Below are 17217 nucleotides of genomic sequence, written 5' to 3'. Positions count from 1 at the left end.
AAAAAAAGGAAAGAAAAAGAAAAAGAAAGGAAAGGAAAGAAAAAGAAAAAGAAAAAGATAAGGTATTTGTAAAATTTGGGCATTCTTCACCATTTCCAGCAGACCTAGAAAATGGGTATAAGAAATAGGAGGTTTTCAAATGTTAAAATAATTATTTGAGACAACTTTTGGAGAATTAAGCAGTCTCTATCTTAGCTTTAGAGAAACCCCCATCTTCTCTATTATTATAGGAGCTATTAATAAGACTCAAGTTCATATTCTGACTTAAAGAAGTGTAAAATTGGAGCAACATAGAATTTAAATATTCAATTGCTAAGTCTTAATCTAATTAATAACACTGAATGGTAGCCTGAAATTCATGGACCTGGGTAAAGGAAAATTTTGCACAGAAATTAGTCTTGCATGGGATAACTAGCATGTATTTCTTGACAGTCAGAATAATTCATTTCTAAGGACCCTCATGGTTATCTGGTAGCATCTACTATAGATGTATTATACAATTTCCTCACATACCAAAATCCTAAAAATGATCACATAAATGAAGTAAAGTTTTGTTTTGCCTTACAGATTAAGAAGTGATACAGTGCATCATACTTGGAAAAACATGGTGGCCAGTGTATAAAGCAAAATTGAGCCTGCAATCAGGAAACAAAGAGAGAATAGAAGCAAGGCCAAGCTACCAAACCACAAATCCTGTCCCCAGATGACTACCAAATCAGAGCTCCACCAAAAACTTTCCAAACTTACGTCCTAAAACTTTCCAAAACAAATCTACCATCTGAGAACAAAGTGTTCAGACCCAGAATCCTATGGAGATTGTGATTGTAAATATTGCTGGTCAACTTGAGAGTACATAACCTAGGATATCTACCTAGGATATAGCTCTCTGGGCACATGTGAGAAAAATTCTATACCAGGTTATTTGTGGTAGGAAGATCCAGCCTAACTATGTAACAGTATTTCATGGAGTGCAACCCTAGAAGACATATAAAGAAGAAGGTCAAATGAATAATGTCCTTCACCTCTGTTTCTAGCTAGCTGCTTCCTGTTTCTGCCAACATTATTTTTCTTGTCATGATTGGCTGAAAACTTTTTCTTTGATTATCAGGCTGAAATAAACCCAACCTCTCTTAAGTTGCTTTCTTATCTGGAAATTTGTGGCAAAAATAAAGAGAACAGCATTTCAGATTCAAATACAACATTACACACGTGTCCTCATAGGCTCATATTCATCTTATAATGGCAATGCATTTGTTCCAAATCTAGAAGTTAACACAGTCTCTAATGGTCTTAATGTTCAAAAGTTGAAAGTCTCTTCTGAGACTTAAGGTGTAATCTCTTGATTGGACCACTCTAAAATCCAACAACAAGCAACATAGTTTAAATACACAGTGGCATAGAGCAAACATTCCAATTCCAAATGTAAGGAGCAATGAAATAGAAATATTAGAACAAAAGTAATACTAAGAGTAAATAGCAAATACTGTAGCTCCATGCCTGGCATCTGGAGCTCATGGTGTCATTATCTGGGTTCTAAGTGTAACTTTCCTCCCTCCACCCCCAGAAACTCTGCCATCTTCAACACACATATCCTTTATGGGGTCAGCCTTATTCTCTGCCTGTAAGTTTCCACAGTTGATGTCTCCTGAGCCTGCCTTCCCCAACATCCTGAAGTTTCCATTAAAACTTAAACTTTCCTTCCTCATTTACTACAAAGTTTTCTTGGAGTTTCTTACCAGGATTTCCAACTTTACCACAAACTTTTGTGGGTTTGGAGAACTTTCATACAAACTTCCTGCATTGTTGCATGTTCCGTGCATTCAAAGCTGGTACCATGTAGTTGATGTTGCCAAGTTCTGATTCCACATTAAAACACAAATAGAGGAAATATTAACTTATCCTCAGCAGGTAGATACTCTGTCATTGTATCTGACTTCTCAGTCTATAACACTTCACAAGCATTGACACATATATGGTCTTTTCATTCTCATATTATCTTATGCATACTTATTTCTCATCAAGTGACTCATTTAGCAACAAAGTAAATTGCCAACACACTCAAGAAGAGTAAATTCTCTTGTCCTATCATGTACAGATGATTTACGACAATAACTCTATGATATATATGCTTTAAACTCAGGGCTGATAGTGCCACCTTCTGTTGTAGAATATAAAGGACTGCAAATCATAAGGTATGAATTCAAGATTCTGTATTCACTAAGTGGTCTTGGATCTATATTACTATTTTCTTTGCCATTTATGCCAGATGTTCACAAATTCTAAGATCTCACCAGAATATCCAATTATGGATCTGTTTTATTGATTGCTGAGACTTCCACTAGTCATTTCGAGAGTCTTATATCAGTAGGTGAGGGTCAGACGGATAGGTCACTGCACCCTGTTGGGAGTGATTAAAGGCCAGAGTAGTGTATTGACTGAAAATCGTAGTCAATAGTAAGCTAAAGTGGCTCACAGCTGCCTGTAACTTCAAGGATCTGGTATTCTCTTCTGGCCTCTGTAGACCACTGCATTCATGAACCATACAAATAAGAAAAACATACAGTCATAATAGAAATGAAACAAATATCTGAATAAGAACTTCCATGTCAACACTGAATGTACAAAGTATTATTAATAAGTTAGAGTTCAGTAATTAGCGTACTTTAAAACAGCTATTTTAGAATACTCATTATTTTCCACATTTTGGCATAGTTATTTTAAGTAATACTAGTAACCGCAGTATAAATTTCAGGCCAGAATTGTGGCCAAACTACTAGCTAGCAGGCTAACATCTTTTAGGATTAGAGGTCTGGCATGGTGCTGTTGTAAACTTTTATGCACCTGATGGACAAGTCTGAGCTGTGGACTAGACAAAAGTCAAAGTTTGACTATAAGGAGTAATGTCTTCTTTACCCATAGTCATTATTCTGGGTTACTTTGTAAAACTATCTGAGTGAAAGCCAAATATCAAAAATATTTGCAGTGTTGAAATGAAAGTGATACTCCTAGAGGGAAATTTGTGCTTTGGAACATTGCTAAAGAGACCTATAAATTTCATTCTCTTCTCACTTAGGCATAGATCATGACAAGTCTCATGCTGCTGATTTGTAAAAGCTATTTGAACAGTAGTGAGGGGTTTCAAAAATGTCTAGAGATAGAACATGATGGTGGTTGCACAGTAATGTGAATATATTTAATACTACTAAACAATTCATTTAAAATAATAAGTGAACATTTTACTGTATACAGAATTTATTAAGAAAGCTTTAAAATAGCTTGCTAGTTCTTTAGAATATCATACAATATGTTGATTGTACTCACCCTCTCCATCAGCTTGTAACAGCTTTTAACAGTTTTCAATCCCCCTTCCCTTCCCACCCACTTTGTGTCCTTTGTTGTTGTTGTTGTTGTTGTTGTTGCTGTTGCTATTGTTGTTACTGTTGCTGTTGTTGTTGTTAAACTATTCAGTCATGTTTAAGATGCCCCATATAATCTTAGGTGTGACACATTCCAGTGAACCTTGGTCTACCCACGAGAGATCACACCATTAAAGAAAATTGACTTTCCTTTCTCAGCTATTTTCAATTACAAATACCTCCTCAGATACCACCGGGACTTCAGGCCCATCTTTCTACTCCATGTTTGGGTTTTGTTTGGCTTGAGTTTAAGGAGGTGGGTGACTATAATGGGTCAATATTTTCCAAACATGAGAGGGCTGCTGAACATATGGACTCACAGCAGTCATGACAGCACATACCACCTGGACACCATAAAGCCAGTTGGTATATTTTTCCTGAAAGTTCTAAAGATTTTGCTGTAGTAGGCAAAATATACATACAATTTATACAAAATTTTAAATACAAAAAATTACAAATAATGATGGCAGGAAGGGTAAAGTGAGGAAACAAGTTCATGGGCAATACCACCACACTAAAGTATTCAATGTCTGGCTGGCTATTATTCATCCTTCTCACTCACAATATCTCACTAATCTTCAGATGTAGTTCAAGTGACAGAAAATAAAGAGCCAGAGCACCTTCCATGAAGCATAGGAAGTGGAAAAGATTAGAAAAAAAATCTATGGAAAGACAACTTATACCCATATCTTAATAAATTCTCTTACTTACTTGGACCTGGGGATCCTGGGTCAGCTCCCTTTTGTTTCTGTAGGATTACTCCCAGTTAGATCACCTAGATGTCTGACAGTGTTTTTGTGATTATCCTAGAGCCAGGGAAGTATATACCTGATGCAGATAGGACCCAGGAGAATTCATTACCAAACTTTCTTTTTTGCAGTCACACCTGGATATACAATTCTCTGACTCTAATATTTACATTACTTTCCAAGGGAAGTTTCCAATGAACTGATTACCTCAACATGTAAATGAAACCATTATTCAACTCTGTTCTTGCACTTGGCATTACTCAAGTACTGACATGACTCTCTTGACTGTGGGAAGAGACAAAACAAAACCTGACTCATAAATGTCATGTAATTAGCAATGCAGTCAAGAGCTGTGATAATTTGATTTTAGAACCTAATCTGTATTTAGAAGGGAAAGGGGACAAATAAAGGTTTCCAGATAAATTAGATATACAAGGGATGTTTCAGAGAGCCCATGATTGCTGCAAGGAGTCTTGAAACAAAATTACCCTCAAGCCAGTTAAGCAAAGAAATACAGCAGGGATTCTGTGCTGCAAGCAAAATGACTTTAAAAATATTAAAAGGAAAATCCTTTTAAAAATGTCTTTAATCTTTTTGTACACTCCAGTAGTTACTTTCCTCCCAGTACACCCTCCAACAATTCCTTAACCCATTCCTCTACCCCTTCTCACACCCACATATCCACAAGGATGTTTCTTCCCCCCACCCCACCTCTCCAGGCCTCCCCACTCCCTGGGGTCTCAAGTCTCTCTAGGGTTAAATGCATCTTCTCTAACTGAGGCCAGACCAGGCAGTCCTCTGCTGTATATGTTTCAGTGTCTTGGACCAACTAGGGTATGCTGCCTAGTTGGTGGCTCAGTGTCTGAGATATCTCAGGGTTTCAGATTATCTTCCTATGGGGTCGCTCTCCTCCTCAGCTTTTTCCAGTCTTTCCCTAATTCAACCATATGCATCCCCAGCTTCTGTCCATTAGTTGTGTTTAAGTATCTACATCTGACTTGTTCAGCTGCTTGCTGGGCCTCGATGAGGGCAGCCATGCTAGGCTCCTCTCTGTAAGCACACCACATCATCAATAATAGTGTCAGAACTTGGAGCCTCTCCTTAAACTGGATCCCAATTTAAGCCAGTCACTGGACTTCCTTTACCTCAGACTCCTGCATTTTTGTCCCTGCATTTCTTTTAAACAGGCACAGTTCTGGGTCAGTTTTTGACTGTGAGATGGCAACTCCACCCTCCACTTGATGCCCTTTCTTTCTACTGGAGGTGGACTCTACAAGTTCCCTCTCCCCACTGTAAGGCATTTCATCTAAGTCCCTCTGTTTGAGTCCTAAGATTCTTTCATCTCCTAGGTCTCTGATACATTCTAGAGGGTTCCCTATCCCCACCTCCTGAAGTTGCATATTTCCATTCATTATGCAGGCCCTCAAAACTTTGCTCCTGTCCCCCATCCCCAATACCTGATCATGTTTCCCTTATCCCCTGCCCTCCCCTCTCCCACCCAGCTTCCTACCTCCCTCTGCCCCCACCCCCTATGATTACTTTATTCACCTTCCCAAGTGGGATTGAAGCATCCTCACTTGGGCCCTTTGGCTTGTTAACTTTTTTGAGTTCTGTGAACTGTACCCTGGGTATTCTGTACTTTTTTTGGCTAATATCCACTTATTAGTGAGTATGTACCATGCATGTTCTTTTGGATCTGAGTTACCTCACTCAGGATGATATTTTGTAATTCCATCAATGTCTGTAAAACTCAGGATGCTCTTGTTCTTAATAGCTGAGTAGTATTATACTGTGTAAATGAAACACATTTTTTTGTATCCATTCTTTCGTTGTAGGACATTTGGGTTTTTCTTTTTTTCCAGCTTCTAACTATCACAAACAAGGCCACTATGAACATAGTGGAACAAGTACTCCTGTGGCATGGTGGGACATATTTGGGTATATTCCCAAGAGTGGTATCGATGAGTCATCAGGAAGATCTATTTCCAATTTTCTGAAGAACCTCCAGTTTGATTTCCAGAGTGGTTGTACAAGTTTGCAGTTCCACCAGCAATGGAGGAGTGTTCCTCTTTCTCCACATCCTCTCCAGCATGTGTTGTTACCTGAGGTTTTGATGTTTTGATGTTAGCTATTCTGACTGGTGTAAGGTGGAATCTCAGGGTCATTTTGATTTGCATTTCTCTAATCACTAAGGGCTTTGAACATTTCTTTAGGTGCTTTCAGCCATGCAAGATTCCTCTGTTGTGAATTTTGTTTAGTTCTATACCTCATTTTTTTGATTGTGTTGTTGGTTTTTTTGTTTTGTTTTGTTTTTTTTTTTGGTGTTTACTTTCTTGAGTTCTTTACATATTTTAGATATTAGCCCTCTATTGGATGTGGGGTTAGTGAAGTTTTTTTTTCCCAATCTGTAGGTTGCTGATTTGTCTTATTGACTATGTTCTTTGCCTTACAGGAGCTTTCCAGTTTCATGAGGTCCCATTTATCAATTCTTGATCTTAGAGCATGAGACATTGGAATTCTGTTTAAGAAATGTTTCCCTGTGCCAATGATTTCAAGGCTCTTTCCCACTTTCTCTTCAATTAGATTCAGTTTGAAATTCTATTACCATTGCTTTTACTCTCATCAATATTCACCCTTTGAAAATTTCAATCAGAATCACCTTAAGACTTCTTGTAGCTTGCAAGTCTTTACCTAGCTGGTTTAATAATCTTTTATTAATTCCTTCCAAAATATTCCAAAAGCTCTACCACATTTTCAGGCATATAGTAATGGGGGGATATCCCATCTTGGTAACAACTCTATGTATAAATAAACTATTTACTCTTATAGCAAATATCTAAGTTAATAAACTAAAAAAAAAAAAGGTTTATTAGATTTATTTTGGCTGGTAATTTTTGAGATCTCCAGTCACCATAATGAAGATGTATCTTTTAGGCCTACTATGCAAAGGCAACTCAAAATGATCAGATAAATAGCAAAGTCTATTACCATGTATGGGAAGCCAGAGAGAAAAATAAAGGTGGGGGGGGGAGCAGGCAAGATCCTATACTTATGAGGGAATATGCACAGTACCACAGAGAACTTTGATCATATGGAACTCTTCAAGATTTCATTGCCCTGTTCCCAGTCACACCAGGCTATGGATCTTGTAACACTTTACTACATGGATTTGGGAAGACATTTTAAAATAATATAACAGTTAGTATACTTTTATGTGTTTTTTGAATTATACATTTTTACTAAAAACACATTTATTTTTCTGACAAATTCACTGTATAATTTGAAGCATGGGTATATATTTTGTTTAGTGTACCTTTCATATTTGTCTTATTCTTAGACATTATGTAAATTGGAGATTGAGTTAGAGCAATGGTTCTCAACATTCCTAATGCTCCCACCTCTTAATACATTTTGTCATGTTCTGGCGACCCCCTCAGCCATGCAGTTATTTTCATTGCTATTCCATAACTGTAATTTGGCTAATATTATGTAAATATCTGGCATGCATATTGTCTTAGGTGATCTATGTAAAGGGCTCATTCAAGCCCTAGTGGAGTCACAAATATCAGGTTGAGAACTGCTTGATGAGATGTTTAATCAGACTTTAATTTTGATTATTTAGCCATTTATTTATTTAGTGTGTGAATGTGTCTGTTTGTCACTACAGTACACATATAGAGGTAAGAGGACAACTTGAGAGAATTAGTCTTTTCCTATCATGTGCATTCCAGGGATTAACCTCAGGTCTACAGATTTATTACCAATCACTTTTACCTGACAAGCTTTTTCACCAGCTCCAAGGCTTAATAAAGGAAACCAAAAAGGGGGGGGGGAGTATATCATATATTTATATCCAGTAAATTGTAATATTTGGTTATCTTTTTCTTTTAAATATATTGGTAGCCATTGATATTTAGTGGTTAGATCATAAATATGTAATCATCCATTGGTATCCATGAAAGGTTAGTTCCATGATCCTCATAGATACAAAGATATACTAATATTTAAGTTTCTTGGAACAATATTTTAACATTTACATAAGAAAATTAACAACTTCTCAAGACATAAAATACCTTCAAATTACACATGATACCTAATATAATAGTCCCTATCTGTCTCTCTAACTGCTTGTCTATTTCCCTTCTTTTCTACAACTTGTGGATGAGATGTTAACTCTATGCTACTTCTCCGCACGATGCCTGTCTGCTGTAAATTGCTTCTCACAAAATGGTCATAGGTTTACCCTTTGAAAATAGAAGCAAGCCCCAATAAACGCATTCTTCTATAAGTCGTCTGGTAATGATGTCTCTTTACAGCAATAAAAAAGAGATAAAAGGGGGAAAGTGTGCAAAAAATGTTCAAGAAGGATGAAAATAGTAATTATCAGTAAATGGAATACATTAGAGGAGTGTGAAGTGATCTATACAAAAGACACTGTGTTCCATTAGAAGAGGAACAGATAGTCAGTATTAAATTTCCCTATATGTTAAGAGAGAAGAATTAAAAACCTCGGATGCAGAGTAATAACCCTAAGAATTATGTATGAAAAGACAGCATAAAAAGTATATAAGCCTGAATTCTTTGTGATGGCACACTTGCAGTAAAATACAAGATATTCATGAAAGAGAAACCTGAAAGTTTTCATTAGATTGCTAATATATAATGTTAATTAAAAACTATGTTCTTCATATATCTTGTTTTGCTTCAGGAGCAGGCAGAACCTTAGCAATAATTCATAAAGTGAGGTCTTATTTAAAATGTAAATTACTCCCTCCATCTGCCTCTTATAACTATTTTATTCCCCCTTGTAAGTAAAAGTCAAGCTTCCTCACTTGGCCCTTCCTTCTTGTTTAGTTTCTTTGATACTGAGTTGTATAACAAGGTACTTGTATTTTATGCCTAGTATCCACTTACATGTAAGTACACACCACACATGTCCTTTTGGAAGTGGGCTACCTAACTCAGGATGATATTCTCAAGTTCCACCCATATTCCTGCAAAATTTATTTTCTCAGAGGGGAAGTAGGGAGTGAAATTGAGGGTTTCAGGATCAGGTGTGGATGACAGGAGAGATGGCTTGATGGCCATGAAAATGGATAGAAATCTGAAACATACAGGGGTGAGGCAGGGTGTCATATCCAGGACAGAAATCTGGGATAAGGGAAGCAATCAAGAATCAGTGGGGGTGACTTTGGCTGTAACTAACAACATTGGGGATATGGAAACTGAAGTATCCACCTCCTGTATCCAGAGAGGAACCCCGGTGGAGTGACAGAGACACCAACCCATCCATAAAACTTTCAACCCAAAATGTATCCTGTCTATAAGAAATGCAGGCATGCATTATAATAAGGCTGCTATGAACAAGGTGGACCACATGTTCTTGCTATGTTTTGGAGCATCTTTGGGTATATGCCCAGGAGTGGTATAATGGGGTCCTTTGGTAGAACTATTCCCAATTATTTGAGAAACTACCAGATTGGTTTCCAAAGTGGTTGTACCAGCTTGCGATCCCACCAGCAATTGAAGAGTGTTTCCTTTTCTCCACATCCTCACCAGCATCTGCTGTCACCTGAATTTTTGATCTTAGCCATTCTGATTGGTGTAAGGTGGAATCTCATAATTGTTTTGATTTGCATTTCCCTGATGACTAAGGAAGTTGAGCATTTCTTTAGTTGTTTCTTGGCCATTCGAGATTTGCCAGTTGAATTTTTAATTAGTATCCTTTCTTTTCTTTTTTTTTCCTTAGTCCCAGACATCAGAAATGCAAGAGATTTCCAAGACCCAATTAGGATGATTTTTTTTAATGTAAATACACAAACAGAAGGGATATAGAACCTGAAGAAACTAGCTCCAGTAGATAGTCATGGCCTCCAGTGAAGGGATGGGACCACCCACCTATCTAATGTTTTTCCTTTTATTAGATATTTTCTTTATTTACATTTCAAATGTTATCCCCTTTCCTAGTTTTCCCTCCAAAAATAACCTATCCTCCCCCCTTCCCCCTGCTCCCCAACCCACCCACTCCCTTTCCTGGTTCTGACATTCCCCTTTACGGGGGCATAGAACCTGAACAGGACCTAGGCCCTTTCCTCCCATTGATGACCAACTAGGCCATCCTCTGCTACATATGCACCTAGAGCATGTGTTTTCTTTGATTGGTGGTTTAGTTCCAAAGAGCTCTGGGGGTACTGGTTAGTTCATATTGATGTTCCTCCTATGGGGCTGCAAACCCCTTCAGCTCCGTGGGTCCTTTCTCTAGCTCCTTAATTGAGGACCCTGTGCTCCATCCAATGGATGACTCTGGGCACCCACTTCTGAATTTGCCAGGCACTGGCAGAGCCTCTCAGGAGACAGCTATATCAGGCTCCTGTCAGCAAGCTCTTGTTGACATATGCAATAGTGTCTGAGTTTGGTGGTTGTTTATGGAATGGGTCCCCAAGTGGAGCAGTCTCTGGATGGTTGTTCCTTCAGTCTCTGCTCTGAACTTTGTCTCTGTAAATCCTTCCATGGGTATTTTGTTTCCCCTTCTAAGGATTCTGAGCTTCTGGGCTAATATTCACTTATCAGTGAGTGCATATTATGTGTGTTCTTTTGTGATTGGGTTACCTCACTTAGGATGATATCCTTCTATCTAAAAAAATTTTAGACCCAGAATTGTTCGTGTCTAAAGGATATGCAAGGACAAAAACAGAGCAGAGACTAAAGAAAAGGTCATTCCAGACCTCCCCACGATGTGATCCATTACATCCACAGATAACTAATCCCAACACTATTGCTGATGTCAAAATGTGCTTAAAAACAGGAGGCAGGATCAGCACCCAGGAGCTGGGGCTGTTCCACAGCCCTCTGTACACAGGTGCTGCCAGAAGAGAACTGGTCACCCAGGAGTACTCTTACTCCCTAGTCAAGAGGTAAAATCAACACTTTCTCTCCAATAACTGTCTAAAGAAGGACCGACCAGGAGCTCACAGGCACAGGAACAGTAGAGCAGTTGGGACAGGAACCTTCCAGTTGCCACCTGCACCCAGGAGCTAAAGCTGTTCCACAGCCCTCTGTACAAAGGTTCTGCCAGGAGAGAGCTGGTCTCCCAGGAGGGCTGACAAAGGCTTACAGGCCCACAGGAGGGACAAGCTCCAGTCAGAGACAGAAAGACCAACTAACACCAGAGATAATCAGATGGTGAAAGACAAGTGCAGGACAGTAAGCAACAAACACTAAGGCAGCATGGCATCATCAGAACCCATTTCTCCCAACACACCAGAAAAGCACAACTCTGGATTAAAAATCACATCTCATTATGATAATAGGAGACTTTAATAAGGATATAAATAACTCCCTAAAACAAATACAGCAGAACATAGGTAAACAGGTAGAAGAACTTAAAGAGGAAACATAAAAATCTCTTAAAGAATTGCAGGAAAACACAACAAAACTGGTGAGGAACTGAAGAAAACCATACAGGATCTAAAAATAGAATTAGAAACAATAAAGAAATCACAAAGGAGACAATTCTGGAGAAAGAAAAACTAGGAAAGAGATCAGGAGTCATAGATGCAAACATCACCAGCAGAATACAAGAGATAAAAGAGAGAATCTCAGGTGCAGAAGATACCATAGAAAACATTGACACAACACCCAAAGAAAATGCAAAATATAAGAAGCTCCTAACCAAAAATATCTAGGATATCCAGGAAACAGTGTGAAGACCAAACCTAAGGATAGTAGGTATAGAAGAGAGTGATGATTCCCAACTTAAAGGGACAGTAAATATCTTCAACAAAAATGATGGAAGAAAACTTCCCTAACCTAGAGAAAGTGATGCCCATGAACATATAAGAAACCTACAGAACTCCAAATAAATTGAACCAGAAAAGAAATTCCTCCCATCACATAATAGTCAAAACAAAAAATGAACAAAATAAAGAAACAATATTAAAAGCAGTAAGGGAAAAAGGTCAAGTAATACATAAAGGCAGGCCTATCAGAATTACACCAGATTTCTCACTAGAGACTATAAAAGCCAGAAGCTCCTGGGCAGATGTCATACAGACCGTGAGACAACACAAAGGCAAGCATAGACTACTATACCCACCAAAACTCTCAATCACCACAGGTGGAGAAACCAAGACATTCCAAAAACAAATTTACACAATATCTTTCCCGAAATCCAGCCCTTCAAAGGATAATAAATGGAAAACTCCAACACATGGAGGTAAACTACATCCTAGAAAAAGCAAGAAAATAGTCTTCTTTTAACAAACCAAAATGAAGATAGCCATATAAACATAATTCCACCTCTAACAACAAAAATAACAGGAAGCAACAAGCACTTTTCCTAAATATCTCTTAATATCAATGAACTCGATTTCTCAATAAAATGACATAGATTAAGAGATGCATATGTAAACAGGACCCACTACTTTGCTTAGTACAGGAAGCCTACTTCAGTGACAAAGACAGACCCTACCTCAGAGTAAAAGGATGGAAAACAATTTTACAAGCAAAAAGCACCAAGAAAAAGGCTGGAGTAGCCATTTTAATATCAAATAAAATCAACTTTCAACATAAAGTTATCAAAGAAGATAAGGAAGGACACTTCATACACATCAAAGGAAAAATCTACCAAGAACTCTCAATTATGAACATTTATACTCCAAATGCAAGGGCACCCATATTAATAAAAGAAACTTTACTAAAGCTCAAAGCACACATTGCACTTTTCAGAATAATAATGGGAGACTTCAACACCCCATTCTCATCGATGGACAGATCATGGAAACAGAAACTAAACAGAGACACAGTGAAACTAACAGAAGTTATTAACCAAATTGATTTAAAAGATATCTATAGAACATTTTATTCTGAAACAATAGAATATACCTTCTGCTCAGCACCTCATGGTACCTTCTAATACAAAACTGACCATATGATCGATGACAAAAGAGGTGTCAACAGTTACAAAAATATTGAAATAATCGCATGCATTATATCAGATCACCATAGACTAAGACTGGTCTTCCATAACAACAAAAACAATTGGAATCCACATACACATGGAAACTGAACAACACTCTACTCAATCATAACTTGATCAAGATATAAAGAAAGAAAGAAATTAAAGACTTTTTAGAATTCAATGAAAATGAAGCCACAGCAACCCCAAAGTTATGGGACAAAATGAAAGCAGTGCTAAGAAGAAAAATCATAGCTCTGAGTGTCTCCAAAAAGAAACTGGAGAGAATATACACTAGCAGCTTGACAGCACATCTGAAAGCTCTAGAACAAAAAGAAGCAAATACACCCAAGAGGAATAGATGGCATGAAATAAACAAACTCAGGACTAAATGTAACCAAGTAGAAAAAAAAAACAACTATACAAAGAATCTACCAAACCAGGAGCCTGTTCTTTCAGAAAATCAATAAGATAGATTAACACTTAGCCAGATTAAACAAAGAACACAAGTCAGTATCCAAATTAACAAAATCAAAAAGGAAAAGGGAGACATAACATCAGAAACTGAGAAAATCCAAAAAAATCATTAGATCCTACTACAAAAGCCTATATTCAACAAAACTGGAAAATCTGAATGGAATGAACAATTTTCTAGACAGATACCAGGTGCTAAAGTTAAAAATGGATCAGGTAAACCGTCTAAATAGTTCCATAACCCCTAAAGAAATAGAAGCAGTCATTAATAGTCTCCCAACAAGTAAAAGCCCAGGACCAGATAGGTTTAGTGCGGAATTCTTTCAGATCTACAAAAAAGATCTAATACCAATACTCTTCAAACTATTCCACAAAATACAAACAGAAGGAACACTACCCAGCTGGTTCTATGAAGACACAACTACTCTGGTACCTAAACCATATAAAGAACTAACAAAGAAAGCAAACTTCAGACCAATTTGCCTTAAGAATATCGATGCAAAAATACTCAATAAAATTCTCACAAACCAAATTCAAGAACACATCCAAATGATCATCCATAATGATCAAGTAGGCTTCATCCCAGGGATGTAGAAATGATTCAATAGATGGAAATCCATCAACATAATCCACTATATAAACAAACTCAAACATAAAAACCACATAATCATTTCATTAGATGCTCAGAAAGCTTTTGACAAAAATCCAACACTCCTTCATAATAAAATTATTGGAAAGATCAGGAATTCAAGGCCCAGTCATAAACATAGTAAAAGCAATCTACAGCAAACCAGTAGTCAACATCAAAGAAAATGGAGAGAAACTTGAAGCAATCCCACTAAAATCAGGGACTAGACAAGGCTGCCCACTGTCTCCCTACCACTAAATACAGGACTCCAAATCCTAGCCAGAGCAATTACACAACAAAAGGAAGTAAAGGGGACACAAATTGGAAAGGTAGAAGTCAAAATATCACTCTTTGCAGATGATATTGAAAGAACCTAGTGGGGAAACCCCCACCCAATTTCCGATTTGACGTGCATCCAAAAAATCACGAAGGACCATCTCTTGATGTAATTACATGAGGACATTTAATTACGGAGCTCTAGACCAACATGCATCCCACACAGGAGATAACAGATGTTGGCCACGAGGCTCGAAAGCTAGGGATTTTTATGGGGTAAGGGGCTTAGGGGTGTGGAATTCAGCATAGCGACACACTATTGGCTTATTCAAACATTAACAGAAAGATTACAGGGCATCAGGACTTTGTTCCTGTGGGCTGGGGGCTTATCTTTGTTCACATAGCAACCAGTTGATGTATGACTTTACCCGGCATCAAGGGGCAGTAGATAGAGGGGAGGTTCCGGCCAGGTGGTGTTGACCCAGACAAGATAGCCCTGCTTGTACAATCAAGCTGTTCTTAGGAATGTCTTAACAACAGCCCTGTCTGTTCTGCTTTGTTCTCATCCCCAGGCCGGGGCTCAGGCTCCTAAACAACTCACAAGATACAAAATCTCATTTTCTTTCAATATGATAATATACTTATGTGACTTCAAAAAGTTTTCCATAAGAAAACTTGTAAATGTGATAACCAACTTCAGCAAAGTGGCTGGATATAAAAGTAGCTCAAACAAATCAGTGACCTTTCTCTACACAAAGGATAAACAAGAAAGAAATTAGGGAAAAAAAAAACACATCCCTCACTGTTGCGGCTGGCCAGCAGCTCGCAATGAGAATGGTTCGACTGAGATGACCACTTGAGCTAAGGGAGGAACTAGACAGGGAGAAAGAAGAAACAGAGCCAAGATAATGGTCATTCTGTTCAAAGCTCCATTTTACTTGTTCAGACACTCAGTTATAAAAGAAAGGGGAGGGGACCCGATTCCCACCAAATAGCCTCCGGGTCCAGTAGCAGGGCGAGCACGTGTGTGGCTCCAAGCAGCAAAGTGGCATGGTCCAGCAGTGGGCGTGGCAGAACGAATGAGCAGGAAACTCCACCCTTGAGCAAGCAGGTTCCAGGCTGGAGGTGGGGAGACTACATCTCCTCCCATTTGTTAGCAAAAAAAGGGGGGGGGGAGGGACTGGCCTGAGGCAAAAAAATGATTTATGCTCAATAGTTCTGCCTGAATTCTTAGGGCTAGAGAAAAAACCTGCTTTCGTGGGATTCTCTAACTTTTCTTATGGTAAACTGTATCTGGCTAAGACTGTCCTTTCTATCCTAGTGAGCAACTAACAGAATAGCCCTGAGCTGTAGGCTCTGACTTTATAATGCTAATTAGTGCTGAATAGGTAACTTCCTGGTTGCATTTTAAGTAGGGCATTGGAACGCTGGCTAAGTTTGACTGAACAAATTTGAAATACACTTTATTAAGAATAACACTGAGTTGATATTCCACCGCATTTATGGATGACAGGCGGGAAACAGGGAGAAGGGGTATGACCGGCTCCGTAGTACAAGGCCAATTGGCTTTTTCATTTGGGTGGGAGGCAGTGAAGGGCTTGCCTTCACAGTACAGTCTCCAACCTCTCTCCCCCCTATTAATTAAGTTTAATAAGACAATGCTAAACTGAGGTGATCAAATGATTTTCTCATCCGTAGATGAGTGGGCTTTTAACCTTGGCTTGGGTGGACATTGACCCAATTCCTCCAGTGGGTGCAATCACAACCCACACCTGTGGCTCTTGGTATTTTTGGGGGAGGGGGAGGCAGAGCCTTAGGTATTTTTTGTTTTTTAGCTGGAATCAGATACCAACCTCTATTTTAAATCAGGTATGTCGCACAGGGAACTCAGAAATGGTCAAGCTGGACCTTCCCCTGCAGTAATTCTCTGCACCAAGTAATACTCATACTGTATTCGTATGATCACGAACCAGTATTCACAATTCTGAGTACTGTGCAGCTCCTAAAGGAGAATTGTCAACCTCAGATTTAGCAAGGCCTAGGCAAGAATTATGTCATTAGTAACACCATGATTTGTGGCTAAAATAGGAGCTGGAAGTCGTTCCTCCTCATCTCTGTTATTTCCATAGCCTGAGGAACTAAGGANACCTTGCAGTAACAGCAAGGGTTAAAAGCTAGAGGCCAGCTAAGGGACTAAGCCCATCTATCAAAATAAAATTCCATCTCTGTAAATATTTGAAATTTCTACCTTTCTAGTCCTCTGGTAAACCTAATTTCTAACTCAGACTGAAAGCCACGTGCTGGAATGTCCTTGGAAGGAAGATAGCAGTTGCCACCTGTGTGCTCTTGGGGGAGGGGAATGTATGCCTGTTGGTCCGGCTGGAGAATGTCGATTAACCTGTTTGAAAAAAGAAAGAGATCTAGACAATGAGAAAGTAGCAATGCAAATTTTCTTTTTGGGGAAGTCTAGGGACTTTATTCAGTTGCAAATTGTAAAGCTAAGGCTAGTCACTGGCCTCCTGTAGAGGAGGCTCTTTAGAGAGTAGCAGGAAAACAGTTTTCCTGGGAGCTTCCATTCTCAGCTGAATTCTAAGCACAAGAGGAATTTTAGTCTTTAGAATGATACTTAAGAGAAGAGTCAGAGTCTGTGTTTATCTGACGAATTAATCATTTTTGCAGCCACCGAGCTCTATCTTCATCTCGTGAAAAAACACAAAC

At 38.5% G+C, this 17217-nt stretch overlaps 1 protein-coding gene across 1 annotated transcript in view; it reads right to left on the bottom strand.

The window, feature by feature from the left end:
* LOC110293135 (selection and upkeep of intraepithelial T-cells protein 1) overlaps positions 1-4202 on the bottom strand; it is a 25058-nt gene extending 20856 nt beyond the window's left edge. Inside the window, exon 1 of the mRNA XM_021160927.1 lies at positions 4128-4202. The gene's annotated coding sequence lies outside the window, so the exon portion shown is untranslated. The remainder of the gene's footprint in view (positions 1-4127) is intronic.
* Positions 4203-17217: the final 13015 nt, after the last annotated feature.

Source organism: Mus caroli, chromosome 4 (assembly GCF_900094665.2).
Source record: "Mus caroli chromosome 4, CAROLI_EIJ_v1.1, whole genome shotgun sequence".
Taxonomy (NCBI): domain Eukaryota; kingdom Metazoa; phylum Chordata; class Mammalia; order Rodentia; family Muridae; genus Mus; species Mus caroli.
This window is presented reverse-complemented; position numbering and strand designations above follow the sequence as displayed.